The sequence below is a fragment of the Parasteatoda tepidariorum genome, chromosome 5 (genome assembly GCF_982258835.1).
Source record: "Parasteatoda tepidariorum strain Cologne lab strain chromosome 5, Ptep-v5.0, whole genome shotgun sequence".
Classification (NCBI taxonomy): Eukaryota; Metazoa; Arthropoda; class Arachnida; order Araneae; family Theridiidae; genus Parasteatoda; species Parasteatoda tepidariorum.
Window position 1 is genome coordinate 31,344,783 of NC_141759.1, and position 16,243 is coordinate 31,361,025.

The following is a 16,243-nucleotide window of genomic DNA, read 5'->3' on the forward strand; positions in this document are numbered from 1 at the left end:
AATAAAATAAAGAAATAATAATAATAATATCAATATTTATAACAATATCAATAATAATATTTTCTTTAGTTTTTTGCTTATGTTAATACTACTTATTTAATAACATTTATTTTGATAGTAAAATGTATGTATTGTCTGTTTTTTTATTTTTATTATTTGACTAATGACTATCTTTCAATGTTATTTTAAGATGAAATATGGTAGTACAGAAATAGAAAGAAAGGTATTTTTTTTTTATTATTAAAATTGCCAAACATCAATGTTAAAAATAAAATGAAGACTTTGAATACTCAAAAACTGGGAAAATTAGTTAAAGAAAAAAAAAGTGGCTGAAGTTTATGTTCAAAATTGAGATAATGTAAAATAGAATGAATGTAAATCAGGGTGTTGATAACAGGGGGAAAAAAATTTTAACTATTCACAAAATAAAAAATGTACATGCTGTGGTGTAAAAAGGCTTCTTGGCAGCGGTGGGATTCGAACCCACGCCTCCGAGGAGACTGGTGCCTTAAACCAGCGCCTTAGACCGCTCGGCCACGCTACCACAAACATATTTGGCAAGTTAGTTTAGTGTGGCAGAACTTTTAATACGTTTTTCTCAAACATATAACTTTTTGTGGTTCACAATTCGTCTATTTTTTTCTCAACTAAGTAAAATTTTATTTCAAAAAAAAACTTTTAACCATCAGAGAGGTTACTTCTCGCATTAAATGCAAACAAATTTTTTAATTTCGATGATTTTTCCTTGCAACTTGTGCTTTATTTCAAGCATAAAATAAATAAATAAATAAATAGTAGTTTCTAGCCGTCTCTGAAAATCACTATCGTCGTCTTCAAAATGTTCTTAAACAAACGCATTTAAATAAAAATATTTCTTATTTAAATCAAGAGAATTTAAAAATAAAATATTCTGTATCAATATCGCTCCTATTTTCCGCAACAGCACGAAAAATGTCTTACCTTTATTTTTTATTTATTTTTCATATGAATTGACGAATTAAGAATGATATTACGCTTAAGATTTTGATTTCAAATTTGTTCCGATGTAGGCAAATGTTTATGTTACCTGGAGGATATCTCGTGAACTTGTAAAGTATGTATCTGAAAACAGTACTTAGCAACTGTGTGATGTAATGGTTTGATGATTAGGAAAAAAATGCGGCATATCACTATAATGATTGCATCCTTTTAAATACGAGATAATATGCTAGAACGTAACAAAATAATATTGTAGTTAAATTTTGTTCTTAAAGTATTAATTATTCTATTATCGGTATTAAGTAACTATGAAACTTAAAAGCCTCTTGTACTTAAGATTTTAATTATTGTACTTAAGAGACTAGTGTACTTCAGAAGTTAAATATTGTACTTGAGGAACTTTTATACTTCATTTTTACTTGTAATTAAAATGAAAAAATATGTAAAAGGTACACTGGTGTTCCATCTGCACCACAGGGTTACAAAGTTTATTATTATGTTTAAAAAAGTTAAAAATATTGAAGGAGTTAATTGTTGTATTTTCAAATATTGTACTTAGATTGTAAGTTAACAGTTGTACTTAAATAGCTGTTGAACTGAAGTAGTTGTGTCTTTAAAAAAAAAGTTAAATCCAAATAAGTTACTTTAAAAATTGCAGTTTCATAAAATTATTAAAAAAATAAGTCAATAACATTTTAAAAAACCAATTAGGATATAATTTTGCGCCATTTGTAATTAACGCTGATCACATTTTAATTATTTCCTACTTTCTATGATTTTTATACAGAAAAGTCAAAAGTAGAAAATGCATATTTTCTTCCGATTTGATTCCAAATTTTCTTTAATTTACATACTTGGCTTAAAATACCAAGGTTGTGAGTTTCTTTATTTTGAAGTTTATAAAAGGCTGATTAAAATATAAATAATCGTCAAAGTAATCTATTAAAATAATCGAAAATAAATCGACGAGAGGAATTAATCTTTACGAAAATAATTCGGAAAATTTAAATCAATTTCGTAAATTTTGTACCTTCCCTTTAAACAAAATTTCGCGTTCCCCGTTTCACTCAGGTTGTCGTGGAAACGTGCTTTTATCCATATTCTTTTTTTCTCCCCCTACTAACATCCAAGTACAAAACCCTTGCCTGGAATTTTTTGTTCTTTTTCTCTCTGTTGTTTTTTTTTATCCCATTCGTCCTATTTTCCTCTCCCCCTATTCCCAACAGGGGAAAAAAAGTAATAAAACGAAGAAAAAAAGGAGTTCGGGAAAAAAATTTAGGAGAAAAAAGTTTTCTGACGTCAGGAGGATAAGAAAATTGCACTGGAGAGTGAATAAGGATGATGCTAAAAAAGATTTTTTATGCACGCTTTATACTACTTTTTATTAATTTTTTTGTTTTAATTTCATTTGAAATAGCCAAAATCACGTATAAATCTCTAAGAAATTAGCAATACAATTTTAAAATGATTTTTTATTGAAAAAATTAAATTTTACGAAAATCCTTATTGAAATTATTTATGAATCAGCATTTTATTACAGAGATAGTGTTTAATCTATCTTCATATATAATAAATCCACATAAGTAGAGTAGTTTGGGGTTATATAATGATAAGCCACATTACAATAAAAAATAGTAAATTATTGTTAATAAACTGAATTACAAATCTTTATAATTTTAATAAAAAATTTCAAATTCTAGATTTGACCAAAAACGCAAAAATGCATTGAAAGTTGAAGTAATTCAATGTTGAATCACAGTTGAAAGTATTGAAAGTTGTATTGTACCAATGTATTGAAAGTTGATTCACAGTTTCGCGCAAGCTTTATACTGCAGCTAGATTATTGGAATCATATTTGTGCTAAAATATAAAATCCAAAAAAGTAATTCAAATTTTTTTTTTTGTAATTCATATTCAAAAATTTATTGATAATTTATTTTGTAAATTAAAGAAATTGCTGCAGAAGTGCTGAGCTCTTTTGCAGAAATAAATTGCTGTTTTTCTTATATATAAATAACTGCAAATAAGTGCAAATTTGAAAAATTATTGTTTAAAAGCGAGATTTTGGGCGAGCGTTTGGAAGATTTTACCTTTAGTGCAAAAAAGGACAAAAGTGTTTCAGGCAGTATTTCATTATCATAAATTTTTAAAATGCTTAATACGATATTTTTTACTTTTTATCACTTAAATTAACGCAAAATAGTGATAAAAGAAAAAAAAATGTTCAATAAAATCTCTGCTGCAAAGAGTTAAGAGTATGATTCTCATAGAAAATAATTTTATAAATTATAGATTCGGAGGTGTAATTTTACAAATTGATTTCTAAAATATACCATGTAATTTTAAAAGTCAAAAACACGCTAGTAAGACATCTATTTTCTAAAAATGTCCCATCTGATGTTGAAAGTTTAGTCGCATTTTCATCCGAACGTTTGTAGAACATGTTTATGTTTAAAAATTATATGTTTCGCAATGCAAATATAAAATTATACATTTCGAGGTGCAACTTTACCAATTTATTTCTAAAATGTATCTCGTAGTTTTAAAAGTTACAAATGTTAAAAGTTATATTTACCTTGTTGCAAAAACACGCTAGTAAGACAACTATTTTTTAAAAATGTCCCATCTAATGTTGAAAGTTTTGTCACATTATCCTCCGAAACACAAGCTAGAGTTTTGGAAGAAATTCTATCCCAAAAACCATAGGGGTATCCTTTTAGAAAAATAAGTTTATAGAATATGTTTAAGTCTAAAAATTACATGTTTCGCAATGCAAATGGAAATTTCTAAAATTAATTTCTAAAATATGTCCCCTTGTAACATCTTTGTCCTTCGTCTCCTTTTTGCATCTTTAAATGAAAATTGAGTTTATTTCCATTTAATATATCATCTACTACAAATTACTGTAAATATGTCTACTTCTAGGTTTGTTCCTAATTCGGCCGAGAATTTTTTTAGTAGTCGTTTAAAGTTTAAATTGAAATTTAAACGAACTGCAATTTTTGTCTTTTACGACCTGTCAGGGGATGGGATAGCCTGGTTGACAGGTTGTTGAGCCCATGTTCAAGAGGTCATGAGTTCGTGAGTTCCATTCCCGCCAACTGAGGACTCCCTGTGTAGTAAATGGTGATTGCTACACGTTAAGTCTGTCGGGTCGCAAAGTCCTCCAAGTTCAATCAACAAATTAATACCCTTGGGGGTACTGAATTGGAGATTGATCCTTCTCTGGTTCAGGTCAAAATTGCGATCTGTGAATGAATGACTTTAAAACGGATTGTGACGTGTGTGTGGCTGGAGTCGTATTCTTGGCCATAGATGGCGCCACCGAAAAGCAAAGAGCGCATTCGCTTGGTTTCACCAAGAAGGCTTGTAGGTATTGGGTAGTGGCATAAGAAACAACATGTTTGGGAAAATTGCAACATCATGAAGAAATTATCAGAAATGAATTATTCCACGGATTACTGTTAATGATATCAATAAATATGCGCAATAGTAGCACATGTGCATTCGCTTTATAATTCTAATAATTTGCATGTCTTACTTTACATTCCATGTAAATTTGCATAGATTTGCATAAATTCTTCATGGTCTTGTAATTCTCACACTCGATTTCATGTTTATTTCTAAATTTGTAAAACATTTTCTAACCTGAATATTTAATTATCCAAAATTTTATTGTACTTAGTAATGAGATTTTAAAAGATAAACTGGAAAAAAAAGACAAATGTCTTAAAAAAAATAGTGCAAATTGAAACGAAAATGTGGATATTACAAACAATCATCTCGAATTTTGAATCTAAAATCACAACTAAAATAAATCGACATACAAACCATATTTCATGTTAAAACTATCTTCCCAATACCTCTTAACCCCTTGGGGACGGGTGATTCAGAAAAGCATTCGTACAAAATCAGAATCAAGTTGCAATTAAATAAAAAACGGTAAATTAAATGTAGTCGTTACTAATTTGACAGACTTACTTTGCTTTTATTTTAATTATTGTTAGTTTAATCATATATATAACGAATGTTAATTCAAAGTATAACTAAATAGTTTTATTTTGAACAAAGTAATGGTGAATTAAATAAATCAAAAAATTATAACTCCGCCCACAAATAAACTGCTAAAGAAATACTTTGATTACCAGTTTTATCTTCTTAACCTGATTGATACGGTATTTTGCTGTCACGTATTTGTGACAGTCGGCGCGAAAGGGTTAAACATAAAGTTTTAAAATTTATGGCTTCGCTTAACTCCGCAATTTTTAAAAATCAAACTTTTCAAAAGAAATTGAAAGTTTTCAAGGACAAAGCTATTATAAAAGTATTTCGAAAGTCTTAGAAAAGAACTTTTCTCAATAAAAACGCTCCCTCTTAAAAGCTTCTGATTAGTTATAACAAAAGGAAACTCGAAAATAAAAAGAAGGGAACTTAAGTTCGTCGACGGCCATTATTTCGTAATCGCATTTCATCTTTCTCATAAACATGGTTGCTATGGCAACACTTACAAAAGAGACAAGACTTAGAACGAAAATAACCCCTCTTAAATTCCACTAGAATTCTTAATACGTTTCTTTGCTTAAAAAGCGTTTTATGGCTTATTAAAATATGAATTTTTAAGCTAAAAAAAAGGAGTTAATTTTGGTAATTAAAAGGAGTCAAATAAAGATATGAATTGGTTGTTAATTGTTGAAGTATTTAGGATATTCACATAGAAGAAATTTTGAGAAGGTGGCAAATTTGTCATAATGTGTAAAATATGGAACCACTTTTTATCTATCACTTAAAGTAAAAAAAAAGATTCTATATTTTTTCTTTATTTTTATTTATTATTATTTAAGGGATAAATATATTTATTATTATTATTATTAATTATTATTATTATTAATAATAATAATAATTATCTATCATCATTATTATTTTATTTTTATTTATTATTATTATTAATAATAATAATAAATAAAAATAAACTAGTGTTATATTATTATTAATAATAGTAATAATAAGTATCTATCATTATTATTATTTTATTTATATTCATTATTAATAATAATAATAATTATCTATTACTATTATTTATTATTATTACTGTTAAGGGGGGGGGGAGTAGAGAATTGAAAGCAAAAAATTTCAGAAAATTTACTATTCAAACTGGGCCACGTATTATAATTACCAAAGGAAATAATTACAGGCCAATTAAGGGGCCGACAATGTGGCTCTATAATAGATAATAGATCTATAATAGTAGATAATAGATCTATGCCTTTTGGACCTTTACTTTGCATGGAACTAATTACAACCAGCAAAATCTTGACATCCCTTTTCGTATTTTTATTTCATGGAGTATGAAAACATTGAAAATACGTCATATATGCCTGTCAACTCTTCTGCATTTTGCGTGAGATTTCATTTATATATTTAACGTGGAAACAAAATTCTACTTATATATTTGATTCTTATTTTAAAAAAATTTAATTTAAATTGATTCTTTCTACAAATACAATTAAAGTTTTTAAACATACTTTTATTAGGCCTACTAGCTATCTTAATGTAAGTGTTGCTCAAAAGCAAATTGGATATCTCCTTACTATGTCATTTCAATTGGCATTTCATCACCGCCTCTTTATAATGTCACTTCAATTGACTATTCATCACCGTCTCCTTACAATGCCACCTCAATTGGCATTTCATCACCGTCTCCATACCATGTCACCTCAATTAGCATTTCATCACCATCTTTTCATAAAGTCACTTCAATTGGCATTTTATCACTACTAAAAAAGCACTTTTCAAATGTACAATAGCAAACAAAATTTGTCAAATATTAATTTGAATTACTACATATATTTGATAACATATCGACTGAGTGAACATTATTATTCCGTGTTATAGGATTAGTATAGTTCCTTATTATTATTCTAATGAACATCTGACAGGTGTAAATCATTGGGATGCATACCGGCAAACTTTTCCAAAAAAAAAAAAAAAGTTTTTTCTTAGTTGCACAGAAAAAACAATTCAATTGAGAATGTAAGCCGACGTTTCGTTAAAATTTCGCCCACACTTAAATACTTTTATGGTACATTAGCAAGTGCAATGAAGATGCATTTATTAGTTCTTAGTTGCTTAAAGAATCCTAGTTCTAGTAGTGCGATTTAGCTGGGCACCTGGGCCATCACCTCCTACATCAAAAAGCCTCCACACGGTCTTTTGTAAGTAGTCCGCGCAGACTGCTTAAAAAGTGAACCAGTTGTGCGCATGAACCCAAAACCTTTTATAAAAGTAATTGAGAGAAATTTATCTTATATATTTGAGAATTGAATCTGTAGTGGCTGACAAATGAATAAGGCAAACCAATAATATTCATAAATAAAACAAATTTTTAGTCATATATTTGCTACCACTTTCTTATTTTAACTATATTCTGCATTAAATGACTCGTTCGGAAATTGGATATCCTTCACAGCAGTGTTGCCAGAAATTAAGATTAAAAAGAAGCGGATTCGAGCATTTTGTAGCCCAAAAAAACTGCTACATATATATATATATATATATATATATATATATATATATATATATATATATATATATATATATATATATATATATACTACTAAATTAAAAAAATAAGTTAAATTTCTATGCTGTAGTTGTAGTTCATTTACGATTGGCGACGGCTGGGAAACATTCGATGATCCAAAGACATGCCATCACAATTTTGATTCCCTGCAGAGGTCATGGCACCCCCCGCTTCAGTAGCCCGACGACCTGCACGCGAAGTCGAGCACTTTACGGTAGAACAGTTTAACGAGGACCCATACCACACGACCTCGGTCCCTACGCAGACTGATCCACGTGGCCACCCATCCGCACACTGATCGCAGCCAGTGATGTTTTATTTATTTTTTTATAAACGTCGTTGAACAGCCGACCCAATTTTTTGGGTTTACGACTACTAATGTTCAACTCTGTAGCCTTGTAATTTTGAATCCAATCCAGAAGACAAAGGGACTCCTGGATCAAGTATTGGGAGAAATTTTGCCCTCGTGGAGGACTTTTTGATGGAACTAACCGGCATTTGCGTTACATGAAGAGGAAGACCACGAGAACTCTCACGGTTAGCCTCACGGCAAGGGGACTCAAACCCATGATTCGTCTACCACTGAGGATATGTCACGTCAACTCTGTGGTCGGTGCAAGCAGGATGCAGAATTCGTATCGACCAGCCATCGCCGGGATCGAAATCTGTTTCACCTCATTGGAAAGCGAACACTCTCTCCCCTAAGCCATCGCTGCTCAGCCACTGATGTTTTATTTTATTTTAAAACCGTCGTTGAACAGCCGACCCAATTTCATGGGTTTACGACTACTTACGTTCAACTCCGTAGCCTTGTAATTTTGAACTCAATCCAGAAGACAAGGAAACTCCTCGATCAGTACCCCCAGAGGTATTGATTTGTTGTGGGAACATGGAGGACTTTGAGACTCGACAGATTTAACGTGCATCAGTCACCATTTACTACACAGGGAGTCTTCGGCCGGCGAGGATCGAACCCACGACCTCTTGGATATGGGCCCAGTGCCCTACCGACCAGGCTATCCCGGCCCCCACTGATGTTTGACTTCAATGATCTGCTGGGTCTTAACGATCAGTCCACTGAGGGACTTAAATTTCAATGAGCTGCGTTCATAATTTCGCCAAATTCAATATTTCGTTTTTGCTCAGATTACAGGTCACGCGATTTTTCCAGATGATAAGCGATTGATAATGGTTGGAGTAAAAGCTTTTTTCCCCCGTCATACTAGCCGTGCATTTTTCCATATACTATATCTTTGCGTTTTCACGAGTCTATGATTTGAAGCATAGATATGGAGAGATTCTGGACTATGCCCGGCAAAACAAAACAAGAATCCAAAAGTAAAGCTGATGCGTTTTCAGAAATAAAAGAAAATATTTTTTTTAAAAAGATAAAGAAACTGCAGACTTTACAGAATCTCTCATTTTATAATAGGAAAGGAAAATTTTTTATAAAAGTATTTCAGTGAGATAAGTAGCATGAAATTCTCTAAGTAGCGCATTTTTAAGATTTGTAGCTTTTGAAAAATAATTAGTAGCCCAAATTCGATTTTGTGTAGCGGGGAGTTTTAAAAGTAGCCCAATCTGGCAACACTGCTTCACAGTGGTCTGATCAGACTACCTATTAAAAAACCGTGTGGAGGCTTTCAGTTATAGGAGGCGTTGCCTGGGCCTCTATTCCATTCATCTGGAATTTGGTTTCCGTTTGTATTGAATGTTTAAACAATAGCGGCTGCTTAAAAGCAATATGTTTTAGATTTATAATGGTATGTTCTACTTGTTGAATTAGTGTTGCCATACAAGCTGCATTGCACCACATAGAGTCAAAAATAAAAATGTCATACAAAAATTTTTGAATGTATATTCATAATTCTACAAGCTTTCAAAAAATCTAATAAATGTTTTTTGGTATTTTCAGGCTATGGGACAGGTGGTAAATTGTTCAAGTTCGCGTTCATGGAACTAAGTAATTTTTGGTATACCAGTAAATAAAAAACTGCTTCTTTCAAAAACGCTAAGTTCACAAAAAGATACTTGCACATTATTTTAAATTTGGGGATTAAAAATATCTTTCGGCGAATTAAAAATGAAAGAAAAATGAACTATGTTCAAGCTAAATGGCGTGCATATAAATGAAATTATTATATATTGCAAATGCAATGTGCTAAGTTTTGTTGTGATTATTAATTTATACTTTTTATTCCCATAGATTTAAAGATAATATTTTAATAAAAGATTTTAATAAATATGTGATTCTAAAGTAGAATATACACTGGTGTGCAAAACTTAAGTAACAAGTGGTTTTTCGGCCACAGTTCACTGCAAGTGCAAGTGATTTGTTTTGTGAAACATGTCTTCAAGAAATGACTTTACTCGAGGAAGAATGATTGGGAAGCTTGAGGAGGGGCGTAGTGTGACCAGTGTCGCCGAAGAGTTCGGGATCAACAGAAGTGTTGTTTCTCGTGCTTGGAATGCCTTTAAAACTACTGGTACAGCTGTTCGGAAGGTTGGTGGTGGCCGTCCAAGGAAAACAACACCAAGAGATGACCGTTACATTGTCCTCCAGGAGAAAAGAAACCGTTTTCAGTCAGCGAGCGCAGCAACTGTGCACAGCCACAGGACGACAAGTATCAAGATTTACAGTGGCCAGACGCCTCCACAAAGATGGCTTATTTGCTAGACGTCCTGAACGCTGCATACCTTTAAAAGTTAGCCATCGGCGGCACCGTTTAGAGTGGTGCAGAGAACACGAAACCTGGACACCTCATCAATGGAGTCGCGTCCTCTTCACAGATGAGAGTCGTTTTAGTGCTACAAGCGAGTTAGTTGATCTGGAGAGAGGTTGGAGCTCGATTTCATCCCAATAACATCGCGGAAGAAGATCGTTACGGTGGTCCTGGAGTTGTCGTCTGGCATGGCATTATGTAGAACGGGAGGACTGAGCTTCAGATCTTCGACCGAGGTTCTGTAACTGGAGACCGCTACTGCAATGAGATAATCCTACCCCATGTGCTTCTGTTCTGAAGGGCCATTGAACCAGACTTCATTTTTATGGATGACAATGCCCGTCCACACCGTACTGCTAATGTTCAAGAGCTACTGGAAAGTGAAGATATCACACGAATGAATTGGCCAGCTTACTTTCCAGATCTAAATCCTATAGAGCATGTGCGGGATGCATTAGGGAGACGTCTTGCGACATGACAATATCCTCCTAGTAACACCCATCAGCTGAAAGATGCGTTAAAGGAGGAATGGAGACGTTTACCCCAAGAACTCCAGGATAATCTGGTGCTTGACGATGCCAAGCAACAATTACAGTAAGGGGAGGGCAAATCCCATACTAGGGAACATCTGCCAGTTGTACTTACGCTTCTTCAGGCAATCATGTGTAACGCCACTATATGTCAAATAAAGCCTTTTTTTGTTCCATACCCTACTTTAAGCTTTATATTCATTTCTGCGCCGTTATTCTTTTACCATCGTTTAAGTACAAAATAATGTACATCATATTCAAATTTCATGTCAATCGGATGATTTCTTGTAGAGTTATGACAAAAAACGCACTTGTTGCTTAAGTTTTGCACACCAGTGTATAATTGTTTGTCAGCCAATGAGCTACAAGCAACAGCTTTGCACTAATATATAAACATTCTTTGCATCTGTCGTCGACTTCACAATGGCAATTATATGTTGCTTACATATTTTGGAGAAGGAAAATGCAACCATTCTACATCAGAGAAGTCTAAACCAGAAATAGTTAAACCAGAAATAGAAAGAAAAGAGAATTATGTGTCCGAGGAATTAAACATCGACACGGTCGCCAGCATACAGTTCTGCATCAATCAGAAAAATACCGTGGCTAGGAAAAGCACTATTTAAACATATTATAAGCGAAATTTTCTAGCGGCAGAGATTGCAAACCAAAACCGTATTTTATTTGTCTTTCGTTGCTTTGTCCCATAGTCTATTTAATTAAAAACATAGTTACAAAATAATCTGTTAATGTACACAACATAGCTACCACTTTAATTTAGGGTGGCTACTTATTTCAATGACCTTGCAGTTAAATGTGGCTGCACGACTCTTAGCTTTGCTAATCATTATATTTTGACAAATTTAAAAAAATAAAACTGGTAGTTATTTATCAATAAATTTTTTTTATAGTTTTTATATGAAGTAAAAAATATTAAAAACGTAATTAGATCAGTGCTGTTCCGAAATCATTTGCATAAAAATATTGTAGTCACTGAGTGTCGTACTTTTTATGTCGCACTGTAGAAACTTTTTCATTTATTTACTATCTAAATATATTTCCAGTTAAAAATAGTATGTTTTTGACTTATTAATTATGTTAACTCATACGTTCCGACTGTCACGTGACAGCGTGAAACGTTTTTAACCACATGAAAAGATAAAACTGGTAGTCAAACTATATCCTTGAGAGTTTATTTGTGGGTGGGAAAATAATAGTTTGGTTTATTTAATTCACCACTACTTAGCTCAGAATAAAAATTATATACAAAAAAGTTACAATAAAATTGAACTATCATACTCACATTTAAGTTATCGCTTTTTTTCTTCTTTTATTCAGATCCATCTTAACGCTTTGTATTTTACTAGAGATTTTGAAAAATTTAAATTACAGGTTACTTATATAAGTTGTTGACCGCAAACCATCCTGATCCATCTTAGAACTTTACATTTTATAAAGATTTTGAGAAATTGAAATTATGTTACAGGTTACTAATAAATGTTATTGTAGGTAACCTACCACGATCAATCCTAGCGCTTTATATTTTTCGAATTAGTAAAATTAACGTTACTGGTTGCATATATATGTTACTGGCAGCATCCCATCCTGATCCATCCTAGAGTTTTCAATTTTATAAAGATTTTGAAAAATTTAATTTCTGTAACGGGTAACATATAAATGTTATTGTAGGAAACCCATCTGATCCATCCTAGAGTTTCTCATTTTATAAGGATTTGAGAAATTTAAATTATGTTGCAGGTTACATATAAATTTTATTAACAGTAGTCCATACTGATTCATCCTAGTTCTTAACATTTTTCTGAGGACTTAAGTAAAATTAGCATTACAGGTTGCACATATATGTTATTGACAGAAACCAATCCTGGTCCATCCTAGAGTTTTACATTTTTCTAAGGGCTTTAGTAAAAATAACGATACTGGTTGACATATATGTTATTGACAGAAACACATCCTGATATATCCTAGAGTTTTACATTTTATGAGGATTTGGGGAAATTTAAATTATGTTGCAGGTTACTTATTGTAGGTAACCTATGTAGGTAACCTATCATATGTTACCTACAATAAAGTGTTTTATTGTAGGTAACCTATCATATGTTACCTACAATAAAGTGTTTTATTGTAGGTAACCTATCATGATCAATCCTAGCACTTTATGTTGTTTCAAGGACTTCTGGAAACTTAAATTACGTTATAGGCCACACATATATTGACAGTAGCCCTGAGAAAACTTGCATAAAAAACTTTATAACGGGTAACATATAAATGTTATTGTATGAAACCCATCTGATCCATCCTAGAGTTTTTCATTTTATAAGGATTTGAGAAATTTAAATTATGTTGCAGGTTACATATAAATTTTATTAACAGTAGTCCATACTGATTCATTCTAGTTCTTAACATTTTTCTGAGGACTTAAGTAAAATTAGCATTACAGGTTGCACATATATGTTATTGACAGAAACCAATCCTGGTCCATCCTAGAGTTTTACATTTTTCTAAGGGCTTTAGTAAAAATAACGATACTGGTTGACAGATATGTTATTGACAGAAACACATCCTGATATATCCTAGAGTTTTACATTTTATGAGGATTTGGGGAAATTTAAATTATGTTGCAGGTTACTTATTGTAGGTAACCTATGTAGGTAACCTATCATATGTTACCTACAATAAAGTGTTTTATTGTAGGTAACCTATCATGATCAATCCTAGCACTTTATGTTGTTTCAAGGACTTCTGGAAACTTAAATTACGTTATAGGCCACACATATATTGACAGTAGCCCTGAGAAAACTTGCATAAAAAACTTTATAACGGGTAACATATAAATGTTATTGTATGAAACCCATCTGATCCATTCTAGAGTTTTTCATTTTATAAGGATTTGAGAAATTTAAATTATGTTGTAGGTTACATATAAATTTTATTAACAGTAATCCATACTGATTCATCCTAGTTCTTAACATTTTTCTGAGGACTTAAGTAAAATTAGCATTACAGGTTGCACATATATGTTATTGACAGCAACCAATCCTGGTCCATCCTAGAGTTTTAAATTTTTCTAAGGGCTTTAGTAAAAATAACGATACTGGTTGACATATATGTTATTGTCAGAAACACATCCTGATATATCCTAGAGTTTTACATTTTATCAGGATTTGGGGAAATTTAAATTATGTTGCAGGTTACTTATTGTAGGTAACTTATGTAGGTAACCTATCATATGTTACCTACAATAAAGTGTTTTATTGTAGGTAACCTATCATGATCAATCCTAGCACTTAATGTTTTTTCAAGGACTTCTGGAAACTTAAATTACGTTACAGGCCGCACATATATTGACAGTAACCCTAAGAAAACTTGCATAAAAAAACTTTAAAACTACAGGCTACTGTATAAGACTTAATCTTAAAAGTATTGCTAATTAAACTATAAAAATCTATCATTTTTCACATTAAATATTTTCAAAATAATTAATAGTTTTTCCTTTTTAGTTTATTCACAGCTGCTATTGAATTTTATTTAACATTTCTTTTTGGTAAACAGTTGGTAATAGTCTGGAAAAAAAAGAGCGATTAGCCAAGTTCTTGTTAGACGTTTAAAAATAAATAATTCATAATATCAAATAATTAAGTTTCCATATGCATATGCGCATGAAGAATCATAACTTTTTGATCCCCCCCTGTTATTTCTATGGCCATGAAACAAATTGAATTTTAAAAAATTCTGACAAAAAGCATAGTATCTTATAAAAAATATGAAGATCCTTGTTTGTGGTTGAAGCTTAACTTTTAAATCGACAAAACGAATTTTAAAGCTACGACTTTTTTAAAAATCCATTTCTGTGGAATTTTTAAGCTGATTTCGCTCAATTTTTTTTAATTTTGTCATGAAAGAAATTACATTTTTTAAAATGATGTAAAAATTGTTTAAAATTGTTTGAACTATTATTAAATAAAATAATAAAAAGAGATAAATATTTACTAAAACTCAATTCTTGCATGAAACTATCTTTGGATAAACGGATTTTACAATTGTGTGAATTTTTTTTTTTTTTTTGTTCGCTTAATGCTTTTCGTCACTTTTCGCTAAATCACTTTTTTTTATTCGTTTCTTTACCTAACCTTTGAGACCATACATCCCAGATTCGGGAATCAAAAATCGAATCCTGGGAGAAAAAAAAACTATGTTTATTCAGAGAGACTGCATTTTTCAGGATGATTTCGTAACTTAAGAAAAGCGTCAGTTCTAACTAATTAGCATATTTGAGATCACTTCCTCAAATCATTAAGATTGAGTTCTAGAACGTGAAGATCCGATCATTAGATCAAAATTAGGCAGGATGGTTCGTTTATTTTTTGCACACTGTAGGGGAGAGTGGGGTCAATTGTAACATTTTTTACTTAACTATTTTTAACTAACAGAAAATGCAATATATTATTAGTATTAATTGACAGACGAGTAAAGTAGACTATCCTCTACTAGAAAAAAAATAAATACCTTATTTTAAATGCTATTATATTAGTTATTAACAATTTTTGACAGTCGTGCACTTGTTACAATTGTCCCCACTTACGGGGTCAATTGTAACAGTTCATAAATTCAACTAAAACATAGTTAATTATACATATTATCATAGTTGTGATATATTTTTTTATTGATCAAAATAGTAGTGATATTTTAGGAGTAAAAATAATAATGAGCAGAGACCTAAAGGGTTAAACTTTTAACTTTAAGGGGTTAAAAATTTTAATTTATGCTGTGAAAGGTGACAAATAAAATAATGCACATGCAACATAATATAAATGATGTAGGAAACTATTGGTGGTTCTTAAAGAGTGAAGTAATGGTTTGTAAACATAAGATTATTTATTTTCAGCTGTTACAATCGTCCCTTTACTTATTGTTACAATCGTCCCCAAGACGCCATTTCTGCTTCATTTGTCAAAAACAATGCTAGTTAATTAACAAAACTAATTTTTTATTGAAATGTTAATTAAGGTGTTCACTTACATATTCGGTTAATAATTTTTATTTGTTTAAACAAAATTACTTTGTTACAATATAATATTCTAATACCAAAAAAAAAAAAAAAAAAATACTTACGTAGCGTGAAAATATCTTTTGCGATGTCACTCTTTCAAAAGTACATAAAAATGGTTGTCAGCAGGGGTGTACAAGTAGATTTATTAAATACACCTTGTGCGCCACCTAGGAACCAAATCTAGAACCCGACACTCGAAATTTTTGCTCTGTTATAATCGTACCCTGTTACAATTGACCCCACTCTCCCCTACCTACAATCAAAAATCGCACTTGCTCGCTTTACTAAAATTTTTAATCGAAATTTGCTAATCTGGAAATGGTTAACCCTTCACTGCATCCCTTTGCATATCTGCAAAGCTATA

The 16,243-nt window shown here is 31.3% G+C and overlaps 1 non-coding gene across 1 annotated transcript; it reads right to left on the minus strand.

Annotated features, from left to right (window-relative positions):
* Nucleotides 1-462: 462 nt before the first annotated feature.
* TRNAL-AAG (transfer RNA leucine (anticodon AAG)) lies at nucleotides 463-544 on the minus strand. The gene has a single exon. It is a non-coding gene; the product is annotated as a tRNA-Leu (tRNA).
* Nucleotides 545-16,243: the final 15,699 nt, after the last annotated feature.